Genomic DNA, 12,577 nt, shown 5'->3' on the forward strand with positions numbered 1-12,577 from the left:
TCTCTTTCTCTTTGTTTACAGTTTGCTCGAGACTGGTTTTCATACTACTGTCCAGTGTGCTCGGAAGAGCGCTTTGCTGTAGGGGGGGGGGGGGGGGGTGAGGTCTGAACATGTGGAAATGATTTGAGGTTGATGAGCTGATTTCCCCTCCCCTTCCTAAAGTCAGGGTCGAAAAGGGAGTCTTAAACTCAGTGAGCTCTTTCTTTTTAGAGGGTGCTTGCCAGTCTTTGGGTCAGACACGTTAGTTTTCATAAAGTGTATTAACAAAGCACCCCCGGGAGGCCACTTTAGCACATCCCTTACCACCCCCCACCCATATCTGTGAGAGGTGCAGGGCAGCCCTGTTTGGAGCATAGTGCTAGTAGTTTTCTTTCCTGGATTTTCTTTCTCAAAACCCCGATCAGAAGGAAAGACCAGAGGTATCTTGAGTGGTGTATTTTTCTTTCCACGCTATACAGTAGATTGAGTAGCTTTTTGTGCACCTCCCTACATGGAGCTTCATCTCGGTAGAACTAAAACTACCCTTTTCTTTTACTTGTCCTGCAAAACTGTTGCTCCCACCGATCGTATTTGCCTGAAAACAAGATTGGGTGCAGCTGACTGGTTCAATTCTGTAAGGGAGAAATGCTGTTTTTAAAATAGACTATTTTAATGCTAATAACTGTTCCATATGATAAGGATGCAAGGATATCTGAACACTATATACATTTGCTGGGGGAAATGTTTGTGTCCTGAGCAAGAACTGTTTTAGCTCTTTACAGATTTTGTTAATTCAGATGACACATGAATTTAATTTCAGTTACGTATCTACTGTTACAGCAGGAAATATTGACGGTGTTAGAAATAACACATAGTTAACCCAATATAAAGCCAGGTATTTTGCATATTCACAACTTGCTTCATAAGTGTGGTTGTTTAATTATTCTTGAGTGCTATATAATGACATAACTGTAAGAGCTGACTGGTGTAAAAATATCAAATCATATTACAAACAGTACGTGCAATGTGTGATCTTATCATTTGTGCAAGAAAATGGGGTTTGATGGTATAATTGTAATTCTGTGCCCAAGATAGAAGTGTGGTTTAATAGCAAGCAGAATTGACACATTTTGTTATATAGCAGGTATTTATGTAGTGCAAAAAAATAATAATTTGGTAAATTATTCCCATATTAACGAGCCACTACTCCAAGGCTGAGATGTATTTCAGTAGGGTCCTATACAGTCTTTGGATAGTTCATATCCTGGTTCAATAACAGATATTACATTCTGCAAAGAGTTCAGATTATTTCAAGCCCAGTATAGCTACTGGACTTTTGTACCATAAGATCAATAAGCACAAACCTTCAGGCTATTTTTCTTGCTTGGTAAGGTAATTGCATAATTTTTGAGTAATGAAGTTACTGAGTATTCATAATGTGCTTCATAACCCCAAATGCTCATTTGAATAGCAGACTAAAGCAAGCACTTACATATGTCTTAGTGCAAAACTATAATTCTCATTAAGTGAACTTTCATATTTGGCAGGTGTGTCTGACATAAGCCTGACTGTGTACACAGGATATTTGGATGACTTAAACAACTGGGCTTAGCACTTGAGGGAAAAGAGGCTTTCTTGAACTATTTTAGTTGAAAACATTTCTATCTGTTACTTGGTCTAAAATGGTTTGTTTGTTTTTTTGTTTTGAGGGGTTTTATTTCTTGCTTTGGTATAAATAAAATAATTAAAATCTCTAGCAACCTAACCACCAAAACAACAAACAAACAAAAAAAAAAAGGGAGAAAAAAGTGGCAGAAAAGAACTCCATTCAATATATGGAGTGTGGTAACTCTAATGAAAAACAAGTCCAGCTTACAGAGTTGCACGGGGACAGAAATCCAACCCGTCCCCGCAAGAATTTAACCTGTCCTCACCCAGTCCCACAAGAATTTAATGGTACATTTAAAAAGTTCCTTTTGGGTTTGAGCTGCAGCACTGCAGGCAAGGAAGGAACAGAAGTTGGAACACTCTGGTGCGCACATGTAAGACTTCTCTGATTCACTGGCACTGTGTGCTAAAAGGTCACCACATGCACACGCCAGTAGGTCAGGTGACATCTGATGCTCGTACCTATGTCAGAGCTGAGGTCTGCGCATCAGCCCGGGAGCAGAGAGGATTAATAGTAACATAGTAAATGACAGCAGTTTGCCCAATAGTCACAATCATTATCAATTCATGATTAAATCAACAATGAATGTGATATTATATACTTGATTATGGTCTTTCTGTGGCGTTTCTGGGACATAGACCATAGAAGTCAGCCTGGCCCTATCCTTATGTTCCAACTGCTGGCGTTGCCCTGAAAGCCCACTCCAGCCTATTCACTCATTTGCGGGACACAGGCCATAAAAGTCTGTCCAGCACTGTCCTCATTTTCCAGCCAGTAAAGTTGCTGTCTAAACCCTTTCTAGCCCATCCTAAACCAGATTGCCATATATAAGACACAGACCGTACAGGTCTCCCGGTATTGGTCCTAGTTCATCACAGCCAGAGTCACCATCTAAGTGTCATGTGACACATCCACACACATGCAGCCATTTAAGTTTAGGTTTTTTATAACTTCCATTTTCTAATTAGAGATCCTCTGTGTTCACCCCATGCCTTTTTGAATTTCATCTCCATTTGTATCTCTACCACCTCCTTAATGGAGACTTTCCACATCTGTGCTGTTAAAGCAAGGAGGAGGAGAAGAAAGCACTCAAAGAACTTAGTACTCAGTAGGTGAGAGGCTGGTGCAAGTGCAGCATACGCTTCATGAGAACCCACAGCACTGCTTCCGTCCCCACGGGAACCCCGCAGGAACTGCTTCCGTCCCCGCGGGAATCCTGTGGGTTCCGCGGGATTCCTGCGAACCCCCTTCCCGTGCAGGTCTCTAGTCCAGCTGTCAAAAAATGCCCAGCCAATCAATCAGATAGCAATCAAAAGCCATACAAATAACATCTTCAGCTATTACAAAACTTATCTTTAGAAGGTTGCTGAGAAAAGTTCATCTTTTGTTGTGCTCCAAACCGAAGAAAAGGGCTCCTTGTTTCACTAAGAGCTGCGTCAGGGATAACGGCAAAGCAGCAAACTAAAAAACTTTAGTCCTCTTTGGGGTGTTTAGCACTGAAACATTACTTTCCACTTTTATAATTATTTGTGAGTGTTGTGTTTTTTTTGTTATCTAATGATAGCAGGTGATGTATCACATTATTGTATGTATACCTGCTTACCTCTATTTTTTGACTTGCACTAGTGTTACCATTAGTGCATGGCCATTAAAATAAATTACTGCATTAGCACTTACCCCTATTTTGTAGGTGGTAAGGGTTCACATGGTAATCTTTGCAAATAGCGCATGTTATTGTAGCTGTGCTAATTAGTGCAGAAACGCCCATTCTCTGCCCCTCCCCTAGACACACTCCCTCTACACAAAATAAAAAAAATACTTTTTACTGCATGCAGATAAGGAACTTAGTGCAGGATGCCTAAGCATGTCCCATGGTAAGCCATTTGAAGCTGTAGTAAGCATGCGCTAGTGCTTACTGCAGCTCAGTAAAAGAACCTTAGTTTAGAGCTTATATTTCTATACTATATAAGGCTTAACTTCCATTTTTCATAGTACAGTACAATTACAGTACAGTCTTATCTGACCTTCGGTAATCTGACTGTCCGGCTTATCCAACTTCATCACATTTATTTCTATTAAAAATCTTTGTTTTAGAACCATTTTTGAAAATAGGAAACTCTATACCATTGTTTATGTATTGTTTGAAGGGTTCTTACAGTGTTTCAGACCTTTCAGTTATCCAACAATGGGTCTATCTCATTTGGGTCGCATAATCGAGACTGTACTATAGTTTGATATTTAAAGGACCCTTTTTCTAAGTTGTGCTAAAAAGTGGCCGACATCTCCAGCACGGGGTTTTTCCTGTGTGTTGGGGCCATGTTTAATGCAGCAGTAAAATGACCCCATTTTCCTTGTTAATGGTCACACACTAATTAGTGCACAGATAACGCACGAGCCCTTACCACCTACAAAATAAGTGGCATTAAGTGCTCCGTGGTAATTTTGAAAAATGACCGTGTGATAATGGCAACATTAGTGCAAATCAACTTCCAGATTGCTTTTATGCATACTTACCCAAGAAGCAGGCAACAGCTTTAAGGCAGCTGTTCGTGGCAAAAAAAAAAACCCTGCCCATCCTCTGTGGTTCCTTTTTCCAGCACTGCCTGATTAGAGAGTACTTTTTTCTAAAATGAAAAGGATTATAAGACTACCAGTAGTTTGAACAGGATAGGAAATGGGCAAACAATGGTAGGAGCTATGCCAAATCGGGGGGGGGGGGGGGGGGAAGAAAAAAACTATACGGTTTTGTGGGTTTGATAACAGCTAGTGCCATAAACAGTGTCAAAGAGAAACAGCTATGGGAGTTAACTGTTAGATGGAACCAATTTAACAGCTGTTGTGTTAATATGATACCTGCACATTCCCTTTAGCAAGCACCACAGTTGTAGTTTAGGCATGGAAGATATGTTTTTTATTTCATGAGCAAACGTGCAACAAACACCTTGCAATCTGTTCATTGTTCACAATGAAGCGAATTTGTGGGGTTTTTTTTGTTTGTTTTTTTACTTTTATTTTTCAAACTTTACACGTATTTCACCAACACCAAATTGGAGATACTTATTAAAATCAGATTACAATTAGAAAAAGAAAAAAAAAATGATCATGCAAAGTATTAGAAATATATGAATTCTTCCGTCCACAAATTAAGAAATAGGATCCAAGATAAAGAAATAAGAAAAACAAAGATTCAAAAGAAACGCAAACCAATGATACTTCTCAGCCCACCCTAAGCAGCGAACATATGGGTTACACAGTCACATTTATATCTTCCTTAGATTGTAAAAAGTCATTTAGTTGCTTAGGGTCAAAGAATTGAAACTGCTGACTTTGAAATACAATCAAACATACACAGAGAAAGCGTAATACAAAATTGGCTCCCAAGGATTGAACCCTCAACTTATATAATAGGAATGCCTTGCGCCTCATCTGTGTTACCCTAGCTAAATCAGGAAAAACACATATTTTAGGCCCTATAAACAACGCGTCCAAATATCTAAAGGAAAGTCTTAATACAGTATTTCTATCTGGTTCAAGAGCAAATGTAACTACCAAAGTGGTTCTTTGCGTTATCACCTCCAACGAAGACTCCAAAAAAGAAATCAGATTTAATTCATCCTCACTTCAAACTTGATTGTCCAGTCTATCAGAAACGCTGTCAGACAGAATGTATTGAACTCTGGTAAGCGGAGGTAACATATCGGGGGAGAACTTCAAAAGCATATATTTTTTTTAAACATGTCTAAAGGAGAAACAAGAGGAGACTTAAGAAAGTTCAGTGTCCTCAAACTGTTCCGCTGTTATTGATTCTCTATTCCAAATGCTTATTAATGAAATGTCTTTCTTTGAGGGAGGCTATCTCTAAACTCTCCATGGTCTGTAGTTTAGATTTTATAGATTCCATTTCAGCAGTCTGCTGGCCAGTGATTTGAGCCTGATTCAAAACTGCCTCAGAAATTGAAACTATATCTTTAGTACTCTAATCAAATCCAACAAGGAAGATTGTAAATTGTCAGTGGCATCCCATAATGCCTCAAGAATCTCCGTGTACAATAAATACAATTCCCAGCACTATCTCTGTCTGGTATAAAAGCTACTAATCCAAAACACAAACCAGCATAATGTAAATGTTCAGAGAGGATATGAGTAGTGAGACCTAAAACACTACAACTAATACATAAAAAAGAATCTTTTCTGCTTATTATTTGTGATTATTTGTCACGTCTTGGATTGGGAGCACAGTTTTTGCTCATTTCTCATTGGAAGCCTTTCAATGATTGAGAAACTCATTCACCCTTAGGAGTAGGTTTTACCTTTGGGAACTATTCCGTCTTTTGGGTGAGTTAATACTCTGAGAATCTCTCCTGCACACAAAAATGTTTAGAAAGATTCTTTTTTATGTATTAGTTGTAGAGTGTTTTAGATCTCACTACTCGTATCCTCTGTGAACATTTACATTACTCTGGTTTGTTTGTATCAAGTATCTCCATGGCAGGTCTCTGCGTTCCCCTACTCACAATTTCAGGCAGATTCTGTTCCTTGACTCTGGTCAGAGTATTCACAGTTTCCTGTCCTAGTACTCTGGCTGCTAACTACAGCGGTTGTTCTGCTCCCAAGGTCAGGATCGTAGTCGCCTCAAGCTGTCCCCCATGTCCTTCTAATTGAACTTCCTGTCAGAGCAGTTCTGAAAGACCCTGCTCAGGTGCATAATCATTGCCTGGCTATGGGGGTGCTACGCATTCTACAGGGCTCAATGTTGCCCTGCTCGAATTGCCGCCGGAAGCTTTTGCTACCGGCACGGAGGAAGATGAAGCCAAAATAGGACCTGAAGGCAAGTGGTATTGATCCAACATCGTCTGTCTCGCTGCAGGTACTTGTGAGGGAGCTGGGGAATTTAGCCCATGGATCTTAGCTCTCCTTTTCCCCATCTTGCTGTCATGAGCCCAGCGAGACCAGAGCTTCAGAGGAAACACCACTGCTCAAACAGGTGCGTCCTGTTTCCTCGATGCCATCTTGGATCGTTCTGAAGTGAATTTGTGCTTTTCCTACCGAATATGTATATTTTTATTTAGCTTTATTCAACATTTGAACAGCATGAGGATAATTTTCAAACTGGGTAAAACAGTACTTTATACAAGAAAATAGACTTTAACAAACATTGCCCACCCGTTGTCCCCCAGATTCTATAGCACACCTAGAGATCTGCGCCAAAATTCATGCATACTCTGTAACATCTAAACTTAATTGACTTAAGCCAATCAGCGTTGATAACACTCAACAAACAATAATGAGCACTAATTGGCAATTAATAGAATTTACATACACAACTCACTAACCGTATTCTGTAACGCAGTGCGCCTAACTTCAAACATGTGCAGCCAAACTTCTCACATGTGCACGTGTGGTTATGGGCGGGGAAATGGATGTTTTGTGAGCATTCCAAAATGTATGTGTGTAGTTATAAAATATGGCCCAGTTTGCCTAAATCCACACACTGGGATTTATGCCATGTTTTCATTGGTTTAGTTTTAGGCGCTAGGATATCAACTAAGCATATTCTATATACCGCGCCTACATCTTGGCACCACTTATAGAATACACATAGGCAAAAATGTTTTCCACGTGGATTTTTTTAGGCGCCATATATAGAATCCCTTCTGTGTGGATAAAAGAGAGGAGGCTGGCCAGGTATTATGGCCTGCCAGTATTAACATGGCCTCAGGGTCACACTTCCACCAGCTCAGAATAACTCTAGTGGATTTGGGGGAGGGGCAAGGAATTGACAAACGGAGAGAGCGTGAACAGTTTCAAAGCCCATGCCCAGAGATTAGAGAGGGTGGAGTGCAGAGCATGGGTAGGCAGGGTGGGTATAAAGTGATCAAGGGGAACCTTATCCCACATTCCATACCTCCTGCCCCGGAATTCTTGCTTTGTTGATTGTTTAATGTTGTGGGTTGTTTGAAAGTTGTTTTTCCATCACAGCGGGAATGAAAAACACAAGCCAGTTAGGAAGTTCAGGTTATTCTGAGTGAAAGCCCATCCAGGTGTGCCATTGGTGCATTGGGGCCATGTTTAGGGGTCCTTTACTAAGATCTTACTGCCACCCATATTGACTTAGTGTTAACCGGGCGGTAATCATGAGCACACATGCAATGCTGATTACCGCCCGGTTAGCACCGTGTGCCGGATATTTTCCAGCGTGCGTAAAAAATGAAATTACCACCCAGGCCACGCAGTAGCCAGGTGCGTGTAGGCACCTACGTGGCTTAGTAAAAGGGCCCCTTAATGTCACTTGACAGCCACACTGGAAGGAGTTCACTCCTTAACTCCGGCAGTCAGATCAAACATTTCTGTGTTTCTGCAGCTATGCTTTTTGCACTAGATTAATTATTACTTCACTCTGGATGGTTCGCAAAAAATCATCCATACTGTTTTTTGTTTTTTTTTTTGATGAGTAGAATAATTCATTGTATAGTGCCCTTTTTTGTAAGAACTCACTATCTAGGTTACAACTTCTTCAAAATACAACTGCAAACGTGCTTCTCTTTAAGTCTAAATCTGACGTAGTTACGTCGCTATTAAGGTCTCTTCACTGGCTTTAAATTTAAATCTTTATGCTTGGTTTTCAAAACTTTATATGGAAACAGTTCATCATTTACTACTGTATGTCCTTGTTAGTATAATTGAATGACTGGTCAATTTTCTGGTTGGTTAATTCATATGAACAAGCTTCAGTGCTTCAATCTCGGTTTTGAGCTTCAATCCTTTTGTAAGACATTGTGTAGTTTTGCGGTTGTAGGCCTATGCAATTCTCTAACCACAGAAATTTTTGGAACAAAATTATTTAAGATTCTGTAAGTTATTGAAGTCTTGGCTTTTTATAAAATACTTGAATTATTTTTTTTAGATAAGTTTTGCTTAAATTACAGATAAATTCTTGTAGAAGGAAAAATCTTGATAAAAACTTGTAAGAAAGGAAACTTCCTTGATGTCAATTCTGCTGCTGTAAACCAATCTGAGCTGTAGGTTGAAATGGTATATAAAAAAAATTTGGTGTTGATGTTATGATATTGGAGGGGTTTGGAGAGGTTGTGGGTGGGATGTAAGCAGTGTCATGGGAGGATTGTGAAAAATTACAAGCGGACCTTACAAGATTGGGAGACTGGGCGTCTAAATGGCAGATGACATTTAATGTGAGCAAGTGCAAAGTGATGCATATGGGAAAGAGGAACCCGAATTATAGCTACTTCATGCAAGGTTCCACGTTAGGAGTCACGGACCAAGAAAGGGATCTAGGTGTCGTCGTTGATGATACGTTGAAACCTTCTGCTCAGTGTGCTGCTGTGGCTAAGGAAGCAAATAGAATGTTAGGTATTATTAGGAAAGGAATGGAAAACAAAAATGAGGATATTATAATGCCTTTGTATTGCTCCATGGTGCGACCGCACCTCGAATATTGTGTTCAATTCTGGTCACCACATCTCAAAAAAATATATAGTGGAATTAGAAAAGGTGCAGGGAAGGGCAACGAAAATGATAAAGGGGATGGGATGACTTCCCTATGAGGAAAGGCTAAAGTGGCTAGGGCTCTTCAGCTTGGAGAAAAGGCAGCTGAGGGGAGATATGATAGAGGTCTATAAAATAATGAGTGGAGTTGAACGGGTAGATGTGAAGTGTCTGTTTACGCTTTCCAAAAATACTAGAACTAGGGGGCATGCGATGAAGCTAAAATGTAGTAAATTTAAAACTAATCAGAGAAACGTTTTCTTCACTCAACGTGTAATTAAACTCTGGAATTCGTTGCCAGAGAATGTGGTAAAGGCGGTTAGCTTAGCAGAGTTTATGAAAGGTTTGGACGGCTTCCTAAAGGAAAAGTCCATAGACCGTTATTAAATGGACTTGGGGAAAATCCACTATCTCTGGGATAAGCAGTATAAAATGTTTTGTACATTTTTGGGATCTTGCCAGGTATTTATGACCTGGATTGGTCACTGTTGAAAACAGGATGCTGGGCTCGATGGACCTTTGCTCTTTCCCAGCATGGCGATACTTATGTACTTACTAGTAAAAAAGGCCCGTTTGTCAGAAATGAAACGGGCGCTAGCAAGGTTTTCCTCGGAGTGTATGAGAGAGAGTATGTGTGAGAAATGGAGTGTGTGTGTCAGAGAGAGAATGAGAGAGACAGAGTGTGTGTGTGTTTGTGTGAGAGACAGAGTGTCAGTGAGTGTGAGACAGAGACAGAGAGATAGACTGTGTGTGTGTGATAGAGAGTGTTCTCTTTGTGAGACACAGAGTGAGTGTGTGCCCCCACCCCCCTCTCAGGACCCCCTTCTGCCCCCACGTCTCTGGTCTCAGGACCCCCCTACCCTGTAGCCACCCGTGTCCAGCGATCCTCCTCTCCCCCTGGCCCCCCTGCAGCCACCCATGTCCAGCGACCCTCCTCTCTCCCCTGCCCCCCCTGCAGCCACCAATGTCCAGCGTCCCTCAAGAAACGCCCGAGCCTCCCCTGCTGCAGCTCACACGACCACGACTCAGATCGCGAACCCGACTCCGACGCAATCAACGGCCTGGCAGCGGCGGCATAGAGAGTAATTGGAGCCCGAGGAGCGACCACCTTCCTTCCATCTGCCCCAGGGCCAGAGCGCACAGACCGTTGACTAAAGCGTTCAAAACGGGACCGCACAGCCGATGATTGATTCGAAGGCTGAAACCGACGGCTGCAAGGGGAGCCGAAGGAGAACAGCGGAACACCCACACAGAAGACCTGAGCATAGCTCGAGACGAACCACACCAGAGCCTCTGCATGGATTATGACCACGCTTCTCCCTGCTGGTTCGGGCCCTGGGCTCTTCGGGAGACTGCAGGGAGAGACTGGATCTGACTGAGCCAGCAGCTGAGAACAGGAATCCGGGAGGAGCAACCCGACGAAACACCAACCGGTATGCAAGGGCTTGGCCAGGGAGAGACCGACGTTGCAGCACCACGCTGACTACGAAGGTCGCGGTAGGACCAACCCGGGAAAAAGCCGGAGCCCCATAGACAGGGTGTAGAAGTGGCCCAGCGCCATGGAGCACACGTCGTGCTTCCGTCCGGGCACCTAATCCCTACTTGAGCAGCACTCACACTGACGAACTCCGGATCTATTCCACTGCTGCTGACTGAGGAGCGGCGACTCTTTTCTAGTGCAACACTATGCATAATCTCCTGTGTATAACCCCTTACCCTAATCTTGGAGTCAGCACTCAGAACTATGGAGCCTCTGCGCCTGGAGCTCTGAGATTTTTTTTTTCACACGGGACCTGACTACGGAGCTTAGCTCAGCAGCTCCGAAGGAGCCACAGACACAGGCAGCAGGATTCGAACGTTGGAGGTGAGAATTATTATATAGGATGTACTTATGTGTTGAGGTCCTGGAGAATTTGAAGGTTAGCTAAACTGGGCAAGTGGACAGCTTTATCTCTTTGAAGAGGAGAGACTGGGAATAATGGGGGTGTAGGAAGACCCCAGAATGGATCCATTACCAGGTACTAGCTTGGGTATGTATGTAATATATAGGTAGGCAGATATACTGTCATAGTTTTTGACTGGTTGTCCTCTTGAAATCAAGACGTACCTAAGGATTGTATAGGTATCATTATAGAATATAGGCTAATTTTTGTAGATGGTAAGGTGGTAGTCCTGTGTTAATCAATTCTACGTTCTTTGTATGACGACATGGTATGACTCCCAAACCCCCAATTCCATATCATCATGCTGATCAATCCATAGACTGGTGGGTTGTGTCCATCTACCAGCAGGTGGAGATAGAGAGCAAACTTTTGCCTCCCTATATGTGGTCATGTGCTGCCGGAAACTCCTCTGTATGTTCTCTATCTCAGCAGGTGGTGGTCACACACAGCAGCAGCTCTGGCTAGGCCTCCAAGCCTAATTTTTAGGTTTTGTTGAGTGCCTGGGGTTGAGGGCTCTTCTTGAGCAAGTGCAAACCTGGTGGCGCCAGGTCCCTCCTTTTCTCCCCCCTCCCGCTGGCTCCGTAAAAAAAAAAATAAAATTTTGAACGTCCTTTAAAGGCGTTTATTTCGACGTTTATTTAAACGTTTATTGCAGCTACTCACTGGGACACCAGGTCGTTACAGCTCGGAGCGGAAAGCAGGTAATTTTTACCTTTTTATAGCGGGCAGGGGGTTCCCCGATTGATCTCCACGTGGCCTATGGCGTCGGAGGGCGAGGGCGCAAAGAGTCGCTCCCCGGATCGCTTGTGCGCTTCTAGAGGGGATGCGGGGGTCTTAAAGTCTTATTCGCCCTTGTTGGGTGACAGTTTCGTGACCGATGAGTGTCCCGGTCCTTCCTCCGGTGTGGCGGTTTTTCCCGCCATAAACGCCCATCCCCCGCTGCTCGACTCCGCCATCTTGGCCGGCCACGCGGCTCGGACGGCTTCTTCTTGGGCCGCCCTTGAGGTGGGAGACGTTAATGCCATGAACGCCCTTAATTTGGGCGACGGCACAAAAGCGGCTAAACTTAAGCGCCGTTCTTCCCGCGCGGCTCCTTCGCGGAGTGTCGCGCCGGACGCCATTTTGGATGCGCAGCATGTCTCTCCCCCGCTCTTGCGAGCGCCGGTTGAGAGTGCGTCTAGGGCTGTAGCCCAGGCTGCGGAAGTGCACAGTCTGGGGGGTTTCTCCCCCGAGTTTGTTTTGCTGCTGCATCAGGCCTTCCTTGTGCAAAACGCTGCCCCTGCTCCCTCGTCTGGTAAAGAGGTTGAGGCCCCCGGAGGTAAACGCCCTCGGGTTGATTCCCAGACCTTGGAGGACTTTGTCTCCTCCGATGTAGATGAGGGCAGCATTTCTGAGTTCTCCCAACGGTCCTTTGTGGATTCCTTGGAGGAGACGGATCCCCGCTCGGATGGAGCGGATGACCCCTCTGCAGCGCGGCTCTTTA

At 43.3% G+C, this 12,577-nt stretch overlaps 1 protein-coding gene across 2 annotated transcripts in view; it reads left to right on the forward strand.

The window, feature by feature from the left end:
• Nucleotides 1-12,577, forward strand: part of JAM3 (junctional adhesion molecule 3) — a 94,197-nt gene that overhangs the window by 271 nt on the left and 81,349 nt on the right. The window lies entirely within an intron of this gene.

Source organism: Microcaecilia unicolor, chromosome 12, assembly GCF_901765095.1.
Source record: "Microcaecilia unicolor chromosome 12, aMicUni1.1, whole genome shotgun sequence".
NCBI lineage: Eukaryota > Metazoa > Chordata > Amphibia > Gymnophiona > Siphonopidae > Microcaecilia > Microcaecilia unicolor.